Genomic DNA, 15,802 nt, shown 5'->3' on the forward strand with positions numbered 1-15,802 from the left:
CAGTGGAGGGATACAGGATAGCCAGAAGGGACCTGAAGAAAGGGATTAGGAGAGCTAAGAGAGGGCATGAAAAATCCTTGGCGGATAGGATCAAGGATAACCCCAAGGCATTTTATGCGTGTGTGAGAAACATGAGAATGACGAGAACGAGGGTAGGTCCGATCAAGAACAGGGTGGGAGATTGTGTATTGAGTCGGAAGAGATAGGAGAGGTCTTGAACAAGTACTTTTCTTCAGTATTTACGAACGAGAGGGACCGTATTGTTGAAGAGGAGAGAGTGAAACGGACTGGTAAGCTAGAAGAGATACTTGTTAGGAAGGAAGATGTGTTGGACATTTTGAACAACTTGAGGATAGACAAACCCCCCGGGCCTGACGGGATATATCCTAGGATTATGTGGGAAGCAAGAGAGGAAATTGCAGTACCGTTGGCAATGATCTTTTCGTCTTCACTGTCAACGGGGGTGGTACCAGGGGACTGGAGAGTAGCGAATGTTGTGCCCCTGTTCAAAAAAGGGAATAGGGATAACCCCGGGAATTACAGGCCAGTTAGTCTTACTTCTGTGGTAGGCAAAGTAATAGAAAGGGTACTGAGGGATAGGATTTATGAGTATCTGGAAAGACACTGCTTGATTAGGGACAGCCAGCATGGATTTGTGAAGGGTAGGTCTTGCCTTACAAGTCTTATTGAATTCTTCGAGGAGGTGACCAAGCATGTGGATGAGGGTAGAGCAGTGGATGTAGTGTACATGGATTTTAGTAAGGCATTTGATAAGGTTCCCCATGGTAGGCTTATGCGGAAAGGCAGGAGGCATGGGATAGAGGGAGATTTGGCCAATTGGATAGAAAACTGGCTAACCGGTCGAAGTCATAGAGTCGTGGTAGATGGTAAATATTCAGCCTGGAGCCCAGTTACAAATGGAGTTCCGTAGGGATCAGTTCTGGGTCCTCTGCTGTTTGTAAATTTTATTAATGACTTGGATGAGGGAGTCGAAGGGTGGGTCAGTAAATTTGCAGATGATACGAAGATTGGTGGAGTTGTGGACAGTGAGGAGGGCTGTTGTCGTTTGCAAAGGGACTTAGATATGATGCAGAGCTGGGCTGAGGAGTGGCAGATGGAATTCAACCCTGCCAAGCGTGAGGTTGCCATTTTGGAAGACAAAATAAGAATGCGGAATACAGGGTTAACGGTAGGGTTCTTAGTCAGGTGGAGGAACAGAGGGATCTTGGGGTCTATGTACATAGATCTTTGAAAGTTGCCACTCAGGTGGATAGAGCTTGTAAGAAGGCCTATGGTGTATTCGCGTTCATTAGCAGAGGGATTGAATTCAAGAGTCGTGAAGTGATGTTGCAGCTGTACAGGACTTTGGTTAGGCCACATTTGGAGTACTGTGTGCAGTTCTGGTCGCCTCACTTTAGGAAAGATGTGGAAGCTTTGGAGAGGGTGAAGAGAAGATATACCAGGATGTTGCCTGGAATGGAGAATAGGACGTACGAGGATAGGTTGAGAGTTCTCGGCCTTTTCTCGTTGGAACGGCGAAGGATGAGGGGTGACTTGATAGAGGTTTATAAGATGATCAGAGGAATAGATAGAGTAGACAGTCAGAAACTTTTTCCCCGGGTACAACAGAGTGCTACAAGGGGACATAAATTTAAGGGGAAGGGTGGAAGGTATAGGGGAGATGTCAGGGGTAGGTTCTTCACCCAGAGAGCGGTGGGGGCATGGAATGCGCTGCCCGTGGGAGTGGTAGAGTCAGAATCATTGGCGACCTTTAAGCGGCATTTGGATAGGTACATGGATGGGTGCTTAATCTTGGATAGGTACATGGATGGGTGCTTAATCTAGGATAGATGTTCGGCACAACATCGTGGGCCGAAGGGCCTGTTCTATGCTGTATTGTTCTATGTGCTATGTTCTATGTTCTATGAGTGTGAGGGGATCAGTGTCAATGTGATGGAGTGAGTGTGAGGGGGCAGTTTGACGGTGATGCAGGGAGTGTGAGGGGGTGAGGTTGAAAGTGACCGAGTGAGTGTGAGGAGGGGACGGAGATGATGACCGAGTTAGTGTGAGGGATTCTTGGTGACGGTGAAGGAGTGAGTGTGAGGGGGTTAGGGTGACCATGATGGAGTGAGTGTGAGATTGTCAGGGTGACGGAGATGAAGTGAGTGTGAGGGGGTCAGAGTGACATTGATGGAGAGAGTGTGGTGAAGTCAGGGTGACGGTGATGGAGTGAGTGTGAGTGTGTCAGCGTGACGGTGATGGAGTGAGTGTGAGGGTGCCAGGGTGACGGTGATGAGTGAGTGTGAGGGGGTCAGTGTGACGGTGATGGAGTGAGTGTGAGGGGGGTCAGTGTGATGGTGATGGAGTGAGTGTGAGGGAGTCAGGGAGACCGTGATGGAGTGAGTGTGAGGGGGTAAGGGTGACGGTGTTGGAGTGAGTGTGATGGGTTCAGGGGACGTTGATGGAGGGAGCGTGAGGGAGTCAGAGTGTGAACGATGGAGCGAGTGTCAGGGGATCAGTGTGATGGGTAGGTAGTGAGTGGGAGGTTATCACTGTGATGGTGATGGAGTGAGTGTGAGGGGACAATTTGACGGTGATGTAGAGTGTGGGAGTATATCAGGGTAACGATGATGGATTGAGTGTCGGGGGTCAGGGTGATGGTGATGAGTGAGAGTGAGGGGGTCATTGTGATGGTGATGGAGTGAGTGTGAGGGGGTCAGTGTGACAGTGATGCAGTGAGTGTGAGGGGTTTAGGGAGACTGTGATGGAATCAATGTGACGGTGATGGAGTGAGTGTGAGGGTGTCAGGGTGACAGTGATAGAGTGAGTGTGAGGGGGCCAGGGTGACGGTTATGGAGTGAGTGTGAGGGGGCCAGGGTGATGTTGATGGAGTGAGTGTGAGGGGGTCAGGTTGTTGGTGAAGGAGTGAGTGTGAGAGGGTTAGGGTGATGGTGACAGAGAGAGTGTGAGGGGGTCAGTGTGACAGTGATGGAGTGAGTGTTAGGGGTCAGGATGTCGGTGATGGAGTGAGTGTGAGGGGATCAGGGTGACTGTGACGGAGAGAGTGTGAGGGGGTCAGTGTGACGGTGATGGAGTGAGTGTGAGGGGTCAGTGTGACGGTTATGGAGTGAGTGTGAGGGGGCCAGGGTGATGGTGATGGAGTGAGTGTGAGGGGGTCAGGTTGATGGTGATGAAGTGAGTGTGAGGGGGTCAGGTTGATGGTGATGGAGTGAGTGTGAGAGGGTTAGGGTGATGGTGACAGAGAGTGTGTGAGGGGGTCAGTGTGACAGTGATGGAGTGAGTGTGAGGGGTCAGTGTCACGGTGATGGAGTGAGTGTGAGATGTCAGGATGTCGGTGATGGAGTGAGTGTGAGAGGATCAGGGTGACAGTGACGGAGAGAGTGTGAGGGGGTCAGTATGACGGTGATGGAGTGAGTGTGAGGGGACACGGTGACTGTGATAGAGTGAGTGTGAGGGTCAGTGTGACGATGATGGAGTGAGTGTGAGGTGTCAGGATGTCGGTGATGGAGTGAGTGTGAGGGGATCAGGCTGACAGTGACGGAGAGAGTGTGAGGTGGACAGTGTGACGGTGATGGAGTGAGTGTGAGGGGACAGGGTGACTGTGATGGAGTGAGAGTGAGGAGATCATGGTGACGGTGATGCAGTGAGTGTGAGTGAGTCAGGGTGACGGTGATGCAATGAGTGTGAGGGGGTCAGGGTGACGGTGATGGAGTGAGGGCGAGAGTGGGGGGAAGGCGAGAGAGGGATCCGGGCGGGAGAGTGGATGGCGAGAAAGGGGAGGGTGAGAGAGGGGAGTGTGAGAGAGGGGACGACGAGAGAGTGGCGTTGCGAGATAGGTGGGAGCAAGAGAGCGGATGTTAAGAGAGTGGACCTGAGAGAGAGGGGAGGTTGAGAGAGGGGAGGATGAGTGAACGGAGGACAAGAGAGCGGAGGGTGAGAGAGGGGTGGGGTGAAAGATGGGTGTTGCCAGAGAGGGGAGGGGGAGGGAGAGAAGGGCAAGAGACATGAGGGCGAGAGACATGAGTGCGAGAGTGCGCGGAGGGGGAGAGAGGGAATTGCAAGAGAGAAGCACGGGAGTGAGATGGGAGGAGGGAGAGAGAGAGGCGAGTGGGAGAGAGTGGAGAGAGAAACAGAAGGGTGAGAGAGGGGACCAAGTGAGGGGAGGACGAGGGAGTCGAGGGTGACAGAGAAGATCGAGAGAGAGCGGACAAGAGCGAGAGGGGTGGGTGACAGAGGGGGAGGGCGAGAGAGAGGAGAGGGTGAGAGAGGGTAGGGCGAGAGAGGTGAGGGTGAGAGAGGTGAGTGCGAAAGAGGGGAGGGCGAGAGAGAGGGGATCGAGAGAGAGGGGAGGGAAAGTGAGAGGGATGGGTAACAGAGGGTGAGGGCGAAAGAGAGGGGAAGGCAAGAGAGAGGGGAGGACGAGAGAGAGGGGAGACAGAAGATAGCAGAGAGCATGAGGGAGGGGTGGGTGACACAGATGGAAGGGCAAGAGAGGGGGATAGACCGAGGGTAGGGCGAGACAGTGTAGGATAAGAGAAGGGAGGGCGAGAGAGAGAGGAGGGCGAGAGAAGGTTGATCGAGGAAGAAGGGAGAACGGGAGAAACGGGAGTCGGGAGATAGGGAAGTGTGCGAGAGGGGATGGCAAGAGAGCGGAGGGTGAGAGCGAGATGTGAGCGAAAGAGGGGAGGGCGTGAGAGATGGGAGGGACAGAGGGGAGGGAGAGAGAGAGGAGGGCGAGAGAGAGGAGAGGGTGAGAGAGGAAGGGTGCGAGAGTGGTGAGGGCGAGAGGGGGAAGGAGAGCGAGATGGGAGAGAGAGGGGGGAGGGGGATAGAAAGGAGGGCAAGAGAGAGGGGAGGGTGAGAGAGGAAGGGTGAGAGATGGAAGGGCGCGACAGTGGGGGGCGAGAGAGATGTGACGGTGAGATAGAGGTGATGGTGAGAGAGAGGTGAGGGTGAGAGGGAGGGGAGGGCGAGAGAGAGAGGGGAGAGCGAGGGGAGAGCGAGAGCGGGGAGGGTGAGAGAGGGGAGGGCGAGAGAGGGGAGGGCGAGAGAGTCGGGAGTGAGAGAGAGGGGAGGACGGGAGAGCGGAGGGCTAAAGAGCAGAGTGCGAGAGGGTGAAGGGGCGAGAGAGGGGAGTGTGACAGATCGGAGTACGAGAGAGCGGAGGGTGAGAAAGGGTGGAGTGCGAGAGAGAGGGGAGGATGAGAGAGAGAGGAGGGCGGAAGACTTGGGAGGGTGAGAGACTGTGGAGGGCGAGAGAGTGGAGGGCGAGAGTGATGGTAGGGCGAGAGGGGGAAGGTGAGAGGTAGGGTAGGGAGAGTGAAAGGGGAGGGCGAGAGAGGGGAGTGCAAGAGAATGGAGGACAAGAGAGGGGAGGACGATAGAGAAGGGAGGGTAACTGAGAGGGGCAAGAGAGTGGGGAGGGCGAGAGAGAGGGGAGGGAGTGAGGGAGGGGTGGGCGACACAGGGAGGAGGGCAAGATAGAGGGGATGGAGAGAGAGAGGGCGAGACAGGGAAGGATCAGAGAAGGGAGGTCGAGAGAGAGAGGAGGGCGAGAGAGAGGGTGGCGTGATAGAGAGGGGAGGGTGAGAGAGGGGAGGGTGAGAGAGAGGGGAGGGCGAGAGAGTAGGGACGACGAGAGAGAGGGGAGGGAGTGAGGGAGGAATGGGTGACACATAGGGGAGGAAGAGAGAAAAGGGTTGGAGAGAGAGGGGATGGTGAGAGATGGGAGGATAAGAGAAGGGAGGGCCAGAGAGGGGTGGGCGAGAGAGAGGAAAGGGCGAGAGAGAGGGGAGCGTGAGGGAGAGGGGAGGGATAGAGCGAGAGGGGAGGTGCAGAGGGGAGAGTGAGACAGGAGTGGGAGATCATGGCGAGAGAGGGGAGGGCGAGAGAGAGATGGGAGGACGAGAGAGAGATGATAGAGCGAGAGTGGGGGAGTGAAAGAGAGAGGAGGGTGAGAGAGGGTAGGGCGGCAACAAGGGTAGGGAGAGTTAGTGGGGAAGGTGAGTGAGACGGGAGGGTGAGAGAGGGGAGGGTGAGAGAAGAGAGGTCAAGAGAGAGGGAGGGTGAGAGAGAGGGGAGGTCAAGAGACAATGAAGAACGAGAGAGGGGAGGGCGATATAGGGGAGGGTGAGTTCAAGTTGTGGGCGAAAGAGGAGAGGGTGTGAGAGAGGGGATGGAGAGAGAAGAGAGGGCGAGAGAGATGGGAGGGCGAGAGAGTGGAGGGCGGGAGAAGGGAGGGCAGGGAGAGAGAGGGGAGGGTGAGAGAGAGTGCAGGGCGAGAGAGAGTGGAGCACGAGAGAGGGGAGGGCAAGAGAGACAGAGAGGGGAAGGCGAAAGAGTGGAGGGTGAGAGAGGGATGTGTGATAGACGGGAGGGAGAGAGATGGAGGAGCAAGAGACAGGAGGACGAGAAAGGATAGGGAGAGAGGGGGAAGGCGAGAGAGAGGGGAGGGCGAGTTAGAGGGGAGGGCAAGAGAGAGGGGAGAGTAAGAAAGAGGGGAGGGGGAGGGAGGAGAGAGAGAGAGGACTGCGAGAGAGTGGCGAGAGAGAGATGGGGAGGGTGATAGAGAGGGTGAGGGAGAGAGAGAGGAGGGCAAGAGAGGGAAGGGCGATTGAGGGGTGAGAGAAAGCGGGGAGGGCATGAGAGAAGGGAGGGTGAGCAAGAAGGGAGGGCGAAAGATGGGAGGGCAAGAGAGAAGGGAGGGGGAGAGAGAGGAGGGCAAGAGAGAAGGGAGAGGGAGTGAAAGGGAGGGAGAGATATGGGAGGGCGAGAGAAAAGGGAGGGCGAAAGAGCGGGGGGCGAGAGAGGGGAGATCAAGAGACGAGAGGGCAAGAGAGGCAAGTGTGAGTGAGGGGAGGGCGAGAGATGGTCGAGCGAGAGACAGGAGGAGGAGAAATGATAGGGCAAGAGATGAGAGGGCGAGAGAGTGGAGGGCGAGAGAGGGGAGGGTGAGAGAGGGGAGATCTCGAGAGGGAAGGCCGAGAAAGGGGAGGCCGCGAGAGAGTGGAGGGCGAGAGAGGGAAGGGTGAGAGAGAGGGAGGGGGAGGGATGAGAGACAGAGAGGGGAGGGCGAGAGAGAGGGGAGGGAAAGAGAGACAGGTGGGCAAGAGAGGGGAGGGCAATTGAGTGGTAGGCGAAAGAGGGGAGGGCAAGAGAGAGGGGAGGACGAGCAAGAGGGGAGGGCGAGAGACGGGAGGGCAAGAAAGAGAGGGAGGGGAGGGCGTGAGACTGGGGAGGGTGAGAGACAGGGGAGGGGGAGGGAGAGGGGAGGGGGAGAGAGGAGAGACAGAGAGGGGAGGGCGAGAGAGCGGCGAGACAGAGATGGGTAGGGCAATAGAGAGGGAAAGGAGGGAGAGAGATGAAGGCAAGAGAGGGGAGGGCGATTGAGTGGGTGGGCAAAAGAGGGGAGGGTAAGAGAGAGGGGACGGTGAGCGAGAGGGGAGGGCGAGAGAGAGAGAGATGGAAGGGCTAGAGACTGGGGAAAGTGAGAGAGAGGGGAGAGTGAGATAGAAGCGTGGGAGAGAGAGAGGTGAAGGGGAGAGAGGGGAGGGCGGGAGAGGGTAGAGCGAGAGAGAAGAGGGCGAAAGAGCGGCGAGGGAGACAGTGGTGAAGGGGAGAGAGGAGGAGGGAGAGTTAAAGGGGAGGACGAGAGAGGGGAGTGCAAGAGAATGGATGGCAAGAGAGGGGAGGACGACAGAGAAGGGAGGGTAACAGAGAGGGGCAAGTGAGTGGGGAGGGCGAGAGAGAGGGGAGGGAGTGAGGAAGAAGTGGACGACACAGAGAGGAGGGCAAGATAGTGGGGATGGAGTGGGGCGAGAGAGAGGAGGGCGAGAGAGAGGGGAGGGAGTGAGGGAGGAAGGCGAGAGAGAGGGGAGTGTGAGAGAGAAGAAGGTGAGAGAGCGGGGAGGGAGAGAGAGAGGGGACGATGAGAGAGGGGAGGGTGAGAGAAGGGAGGGCCTGAGGGGGAGGGCGAGGGAGTGGAGGGCATGGGAGCGGAGGGTGAGTGAGCGGAGGGCGACAGACTGGGGAGGTCGGGGGGCCGAGAGAGAGGCGCGGGAGAGAGAGAGTTGAGAGGGAGAGATGGGGAAGGCAAGATTGAGGGAAGGGAGGGGGGTGAGAGAGGTGAGGATGAGAGAGGAGAGGACGAGAGAGAGAGGGAGGAGGAGAGAGAGTGGAGGGAGAGAGAGGAGATGGTAAGAGACAGCAGGGCGAGAGACAGCATGGCGAGAGAGAGGAGGGAGAAAGAGCGGAGGCCGAGTAAGGGGAGGGCGAGGGAGGGAAGGGTGAGAGAGCAGAGGCCGAGTGAGGGGAGGGCAATTAATTCGAGGGTGAGAGAGGAGCGAGAGAGAGAGGACGGAGAGTGAGAGGGGAGGGTGATAGAGGGGGTGGGCGAGAGAGAGGGGAGGATGAGAGAGGGGAGGGCGAGAGACGGGACGGCAAGAGAGGGGAATATAAGAGACGGGAGGGCGAGAGATGGTAGTGTGAGAGACAGGAGGTCAACAGAAGGGATGACGAGAGAGAGGGAAGGGTGAGAGTGGGTATGGAGGGAGAGAGGGGAGAAACAGAGGGGAGAGAGATAGACAGAGGGAAGAGACAGATGGGAGGGAGAGAGAGGAGAGGTTGAGAGATGGGAGGGGGCGAGACAGAGGAGGGGGAGAGAGAGGAGGGCAAGAGAGAGGGGAGGGTGAGAGAGGGACGGGCAAGAGAGGGGGGGCGACAGAGGGTTAGGGCGAGAAAGGGGAGGGCGAGAGAGGGGAGGGGGGGGGGGGGAGAGAGGGGATGGAGAGAGAGATGGGGAGAGACAGAGGAGCGGGAGAAAGAGGAGGATGAGGGGGAGGGGGAGAGACGGGTAGACAAGAGAAAGGACAGTGAGAGAGAGGGGATGGCAAGAGAGAGGGGCGAGACAGAGGGGAGGGAGAGAGAGGGGATGGTGAGAGATGGGAGGGAAAGAGACGAGAGGGCAAGAGAGAGGGGGAAGGGGGAGAAAGGGGAGGCCGAGATACAGGGGAGGGAGAGAGAGGGAGGCCGAGAGAGAGGAGAGAGACAGTAAAGAGAGGGAGAGAGAAAGGAGGGAGAGAGAGAATGGAGGGCAAAATAGTGGATGGCAAAAGGGAGGAGAGTGGGAGAGAGGGGGAGAGAAGGGGAAGGATGAGAGAGGGGAAAGCGGTAGAGTGAGGAGGCCGGAGAGAGGGATGAGACAGATTGGAACGGGTCAGAGCAGAGTGCGAGAGAGGGGAAGTCGAGTGATGGGAGGGCGAGAGATGGGATGTCGAGAGATGGGAGGGAGAGAGAGGGGAAGGCGAGAGGGGGAGGGTTAGAGAGAGGTGAGGGCGAGAGAGTGAAGAGAACGAGAGATGGGTGGGTGAGAGAGGGGGGAACGTTAGAGAGGGGAGGCCAGGAGAGAGGGGAGGCCGAGAGAGAGAGAGGGTGAGAGACGGGAGGGCGAGAGAAGGGGAGGTCGAGAGAGGGGAGGCGGAGAGGCGGGAAGGAGGGAGAGAGGGAGGGGGAGAAAGGAGGGCGAAAGACAGGTGAAGGCAAGAGAGAGGGGTGGGTGAGAGAGGGGAGGGTGAGAGAGGGGTGGGGGAAACAGAGACAGGAGGGCTAGAAGGGGAGGGCAAGAGAGAGGTGAGGGTAAGAGGGAAGGGAGCAGGAGAGGGCAGAGAGAGAGAGGAGTGTGAGAGAGCAGCAATGCAGAGAGGGTTAACGTGAGAGAGGGGAGGAGAGAGGGAGTGGATAGTGACAGAGGGGAGGGCACGAGAGGGAAGGGAGAAAGAGGAGGTGGGTGAGAGAGGGGGAGGGCGAGAGAAACGGGAGGGCGAGAGAGAGGGAGGGTGAGAGAGAGGGAGGGTGAGAGAGAGAGGGGAGAGAGAGAGAGAGAGGCGAGAGAGAGAGCGACAGGAGATGGAGAGAGAGGAGTTGGAGAGAGAAAGAGGTGGTCGACAAAGAGGGGAGGGCAAGAAAGAGGGGAGGGTGACAGAGTGGGGAGGGCGACAGAGTGGGGAGGGCGAGAGGCAGGGGAGGTTAAGAGGGAGGGGAGCAGGAGAGGGCCGAGAGAGAGAGAGGAGTGTGAGAGAGCGGCTAGGCAGAGAGGGGATAACGAGAGAGAGGGGAGGGCGAGCGAGAGTGGACGGCGAGAGAGGGGAGGGCGAGAGAGGGAAGAGCGAAAGAGGGGGTGGGCAAGAGAGACGGGAGGGCGAGAGAGACGGGAGGGTGAGAGAGAGGGACGGTGAGAGAGAGGGAGGGTGAGTGAGAAGACGAGAGAGAGAGGCGAGAGAGAGAGCGACGGGAGGGGGAGAGAGAGGAGAGGGAGAGAGAAAGAGGTGGTCGACAAAGAGGGGAGGGCGACAGGAAGGGGCGGGTGACAGAGTGGGGAGGGCGAGAGAGAGGGGAGGGCGAGAGAGAGTGGACGGCGACAGAGGGGAGGGCGAGACAGGGAAGGGCGAAAGAGGGGGAGGGCGAGAGAGATGGGAGGGAGACAGAGACGGGAGGGCGAGAGAGAGGGAGGGTGAGAGAGAGGGAGGGCGAGAGAGAGGCGAGTGAGAGAGAGAGGCGAGAGAGAGAGAGCGACGGGAGGGGGAGAGAGAGGAGAGGGAGAGAGAAAGAGGAGGTCGAAAAAGTGGGGAGGGTGACAGTGTGGGGAGGGCGAGAGAGAGGGGAGGGCGAGAGAGAGGTGAGGGCAACAGAGAGAGGAGGGCGACAGAGTGGGGTGGGTGAGAGAGAGGGGAGGGCAAAAGAGAGGGGAGAGCGACAGATTGGGGAGGGCGAGAGAGGTGGAGGGCGAGAGAGATAGGGGAGGGTGACAGAGTGGGGAGAGCGAGAGAGAGGGGAGGGCGAGAGAGAGAGGGAGGGGCGACAGAGTGGGGAGGGCGACAGAGTGGGAAGGGCGACAGAGTGGGGAGGGCAAGAGAGAGGGAAAGGCGAGAGAGAGGGGAGTGCGAGACAGAGGGGAGGGCGAGAGAGTCGGTAGGGCGAGAGAGATGGGAGGGCGAGAGAGAGGGGAGGGTGAGTGAGAGGGGAGAGCGACAGAGAGGGGCGGGCGAGAGAGAGGGGATGGTGAGTGAGAGGTGAGGGCGAGAGATAGGGGAGGGCGTGAGAAAGAGGGGAGGGTGACAGAGAGGGGAGGGCAAGAGAGAGGCGAGGGCAACAGAGAGGGGAGGGCAAGAGAGTGGGGACGGCGAGAGAGTGGGGAGGGTGAGAGAGAGGTGAGGGTAAGAGAGGGAAGGGCTAGTAAGGGGGAGGCCGAGTGAATTGAGGTTTGGAGAGAGGAGTGGGAGAGAGATAGAGGAGTGGGAGAGAGAGAGAGGAGTGGGAGAGAGAGAGGGGAGGGAGAGTGACAGGGTAGGTTGAGAGAGTGGGGAGTGTGAGAGAGAGCACGTCGAGGGAGGGGAGGGCAAGAGGGGGAAGGGGAAGAGAGAGGGGAGTGTGGGAGAGTGGAGGTCGAGAGAGGGGAAGGTGAGAGAGAGGGGAGGGAGACAGAGAGGCGATGGGGAGAGAGAAGGGAGGGAGAGAGGGGAGCGCGAGAGAGCGGAGAGGGAGCGAGAGGGAGGGAGTGTGAGAGAGGGGTGGAAGAGCGCGGGTAGAGTGTGAGAGAGGGGATGGCAGGAAAGAGGGGAGAGAGGGTGGGAAAGAGAGAAGGGAGGGTGAGAGACGGGAGGATGAGAGAGAGAGAGGAGGGTAAGAGAGAGGAGGGCAGGTAGAAAGGGGAGGGCAACAGAGACGGGAGGACGAAAGAGAGAGGTAGGCGACAGAGAGGTGATGGCTTGAGAGAGGGGAGGGAGACAGAGATGAGGGCGAGAGAGAGGGGAGGCAGAGTGAGAGGGGAGGGCGAGAGAGAGGTGGGTGAGAGGCTAGAGATGAGAGGGCGAGACAGGGGAGGGCGAGAAAGGGGAAAGTGAGAGAGGGGAGAGCGAGATAGAGGTGAGGGCGAACAAGATAGGAGAGTGGGAGAGGAAAGGGGAAGAGAGAGAGGGGAGGGCGAAAGGGGGAGGACAAGAGGGAGGGTAGAGACAGAGTGGAGGGTGAAAGAACAGAGGGCGAGAGATGGGAGGGTAAGAAAGGGGATGGTGAGACTCTCCAGTCTCTCTCCTACCCCCTCTCACCCTCCCTCCCTCTCGCTCGCCTTCCCCTCTCTCCGTCCCTTCACCCTCAGAGGGGAGGGCGAAAGATTGAATTGCGAGAGAGGAGAAGGTGAGAGTGAGGAGGGCGAGAGGAGGTAGGGCAAGAGTGAGGAGAGGGAGACAGAAGGGAGGGAGAGGGAGATGGGAGGCCGAGAGAGGGGAGGGCGTGTTAGAGCAGGGCAAGAGATGGTGGAGGGGGAGAAGGGGGATGGCGAGAGAGGGGAGAGCGAGATAGAGGTGAGGGCGAAAGTGATAGGAGAGGGAGAGAGGGAAGGGGTGAGAAAGAGGGAAGGGCGACAGAGAGGCGGGGGGGAGAGAAGGGAGGGAGAGAGGGGAAGGCGAGAGAGAGGGATGGAGAGAGAGAGGGAGGGAGGGTGAGAAAAGGGTAGGAGAGAGAGGAGAGGGTGAGAGACATGAGGGCAAGAAATGGGAGGGCTAGAGAGGGGATGGCAAGAGAGGGGTGGACGAGTGAGGGGAGGGCGAGCGAGGTGAGGGCGAGAGAGATGAGTGCGAAAGAGGGGAGGGCAAGAGAGAGGAGTGCAAGAGAGGGGAGGGTGAGAGACGGGAGGACGGGGGGGGCGAGAGAGAGATGGGAGGGCATGATAGAGAGGAGGCGGAGAGACGAAACACCGAGTGAGAGGGGAGTGCGAGAGAGAGGGGAGGACGACAGAGAGGTGTGGGCGACAATGAGGGGTGGGCGAGAGACAGGGGTGGACAAGAGAGAGGGGTGGGCGAGACAGATAGTGTAAGAGAGGGGAGGGAGACAGAGGTGAGGGTGAGAGAGAGGGGAGGGAGAGTGAGGGGGTGGGCGAGAGAGAGGGAGGGTGAGAGAGAGGGAGGGAAGGAGAGAGAGGGGAGAGTGAGAGAGAGAGTTGGGCGAGAGAGCGGAGGGTGAGAGAGGGGGGGGAGGGAGAAAAGGAGAGAGAGGGGAGGGGGAGAGAGAGAGGAGGGAGAGTGTGGGGAGGCTGAGGCAAAGGATGACGATTGAGAGGGGAGGCAGAGAGAGAGGAGAGGACGACAGAGAGGCGTGGGCGACAGTGAGGGGAGGGCGAGAGACAGGGGTGGACAAGAGAGAGGGGTGGGCGAGACAGATAGTGGACGGTGTAAGAGAGGGGAGGGAGACAGAGGTGAGGGCGAGAGAGAGGGGAGGGAGAGTGAGGGGTGGGCGAGAGAGGGGAGTGCGAGAGAAGGGAGGGCATGATAGAGAGGAGGTAGAGAGAGGGAATACCGAGAGAGAGGGCAGAGCCAGAGAGAGGGGAGAGTGAGAGAGGGGGAGAGCGAGCGAGAGGGGAGGGTGAGAGAGGGGAGAGCGGGAGAGAGCGGAGTGCAAGAGTGGGGAGGGCGAGTGAGAGGAGAGGGCGAGAGAGGGGGTGGCGCAAGATGGGGACGAGAGAGGGGAGATTGAGGGAGTGATGTGGGCGAAAGTGAGTTGGACGAGAGAGGGGAAGGAGAGAGACGGGAGGGAAAGAGAGAGGGGAGGGGGAGATGGTAGGGTAGGGGAAGAAAGAGGTGAGACCGCGAGAGGGGAGGGCAAGAGAGTGCAGGGCAAGAGAGAGGCGAGGGGGAGTGAGGGGGTTGGTAAAAGCGAGGGGAGGGCGAGAGAGGGGGGAGCGAAAGAGAGGTGCAGGCGAAAGACGGGAGGACAAGAGCGAGGGGAGAGACAGAGTGGAGGACGAGAGTGCGGAGAGCGAGAGAGATGAGTTGCGAGAGAAGGGAGGGTGAGAGAGAGAGAGGGGAGGCTGAGAGACTGGGGAGGGCGTGAGAGAGGAGGAGGGCGAGAGGGAGGGAGGGTGAGAGAGAGGGAGGGAAGGAGAGAGAGGGGAGAGTGAGAGAGAGGGTTGGGCGAGAGAGAGCGGAGGGTGAGAGAGAGAGGAGGGAGGGAGAAACGGACGGAGAGAGGGAGGGGGAGAGAGAGAGGAGGGAGAGTGTGGGGAGGCTGAGGCAAAGGATGACGATTGAGAGGGGAGGGAAAGAGAGGAGTGAGAGACAGACGGAACGTGAGAGAGCGAAGGCCGAGAGAGAGGGGAGGGAGGGAGAGAGGGAGGGGAAGAAAGGTTAGGGCGAGAGATGGGAGGACGGGGAGGGGAGGGCGAGAGAGGGGAGAGCGAGCGTGGGGAGGGCATGATGGAGAGGAGGCGAAGAGAGGGGACACCGAGAGAGAGGGGAGGGCAAGAGAGAGGGGAGAGCGACAGAGAGACGTGGTCGACAGTGAGGGGAGGGCGAGAGAGAGGGGAGTTCAAGAGAGCGGGTGGGCGAGACAGAGAGGGACGGTGTAAGAGAGGGGAGGGAGACAGAGGTGATGGCGAGAGAGAGGGGAGGGAGAGTGAGGGGGTGGGCGAGAGAGAGGGAGGGTGAGAGAGAGGGAGGGAAGGAGAGAGAGGGGAGAGTGAGAGAGAGAGTTGGGCGAGAGAGAGCTGAGGGTGAGAGAGAGAGGGGGGAGGGAGAAACGGAGAGAGACGGTGTAAGAGAGGGGAGGGAGACAGAGGTGATGGCGAGAGAGAGGGGAGGGAGAGTGACGGGGAGTGCGAGAAAGGGGAGTGCGAGAGAAGGGAGGGTATCATAGAGAGAAGGTGGAGAGAGGGAACACAAAGAGAGAGGGGAGAGCCAGAGAGAGGGGAGGGTGAGAGAGGGGAGAGAGAGCGAGAGGGGAGTGTGAGAGAGGGGAGAGCGAGAGAGATGGTGGGCGACATAGAGGGGAGGGCAAGAGAGGGGAGAGCGAGCGAGAGGGGAGAGTGAGAGGGAGAGGGTGGGGAGAGAGGAGGGCGAGAGAGAGGAGGGCGAGAGAGTGGAGGGCAAGTGAGGGGAGGGCGAGAGAGGGGCGGCCCGGAGAGTGGGAAGGCAAAAGAGGGGAGGGTGAGAGTGGGAGGGGTGGGCCAGAGAGAGGGGTCGGCAAGAGCGAGGGGAGGGCGAGAGAGAGGAGGGCGAGAGGGTTATGGCGAGTGAGAGGGGTGGACGAGAGAGAGGGGATGGCGAGAGCGAGCTGAGAGTGAGAGAGAGGTGAGGGCGAGAGAGTGGGGAGGGCGAGAGAGAGGGGAGGGGGAGAGAGAGGTGAGTACGAGAGAGAGAGGAGAGCGGGAGAAAGGGGAGGGTGGGAGAGAGGGGATAGCGGGAAAACGGGAAGGCGAGAGATGGGTGGGCGAGGGAGGGGAGGGCGAGAGAGGGGGAGGGAGAGAGAGGCGATGGAGAGGGTTGGGAGGGAGGAAGAGACAGAGGGTTGTGAGAAAGAGTTGAGGTGAGAGAGACAGGAGGGCGAGAGAGAGGAGATGGAGAGAGAGAGGGGAGGGAGGGAGAAATGGGATGTCGACAGAGAGGGGAGGGCGACATGGGGTGCGACAGAGAGGGACGGGCAAGACGGAGATGGGTGTGAGAGAGGGGAGGGGAGAGTGAGGGGAAGGGCAAGAGACGGGAGGGTGGGGGAGGCTAAGGTGAGAAAGATGAGGCTGAGAGAGGGGAGCGCGAGAGAGATGGGAGGGCAAGAGAGAGAGAGGAGGGAGTGAGAAAGGGGAGGGAGGGTGAGAGGGGGTGGAGGAGAGAGGGGAGGTTGAGTCACGCGAGGATGACAGACGGGACAGCGAGAGAGGGGATGGCGAGTGTGGGGCGGACGAGTGAGGGGAGGGCGAGTGAGATGAGGGTGAGAGAGAGGAGTGCGAGAGAGAGGGGAG

This window comes from Hemiscyllium ocellatum, chromosome 12 (genome assembly GCF_020745735.1).
Source record: "Hemiscyllium ocellatum isolate sHemOce1 chromosome 12, sHemOce1.pat.X.cur, whole genome shotgun sequence".
NCBI classification, from domain to species: domain Eukaryota; kingdom Metazoa; phylum Chordata; class Chondrichthyes; order Orectolobiformes; family Hemiscylliidae; genus Hemiscyllium; species Hemiscyllium ocellatum.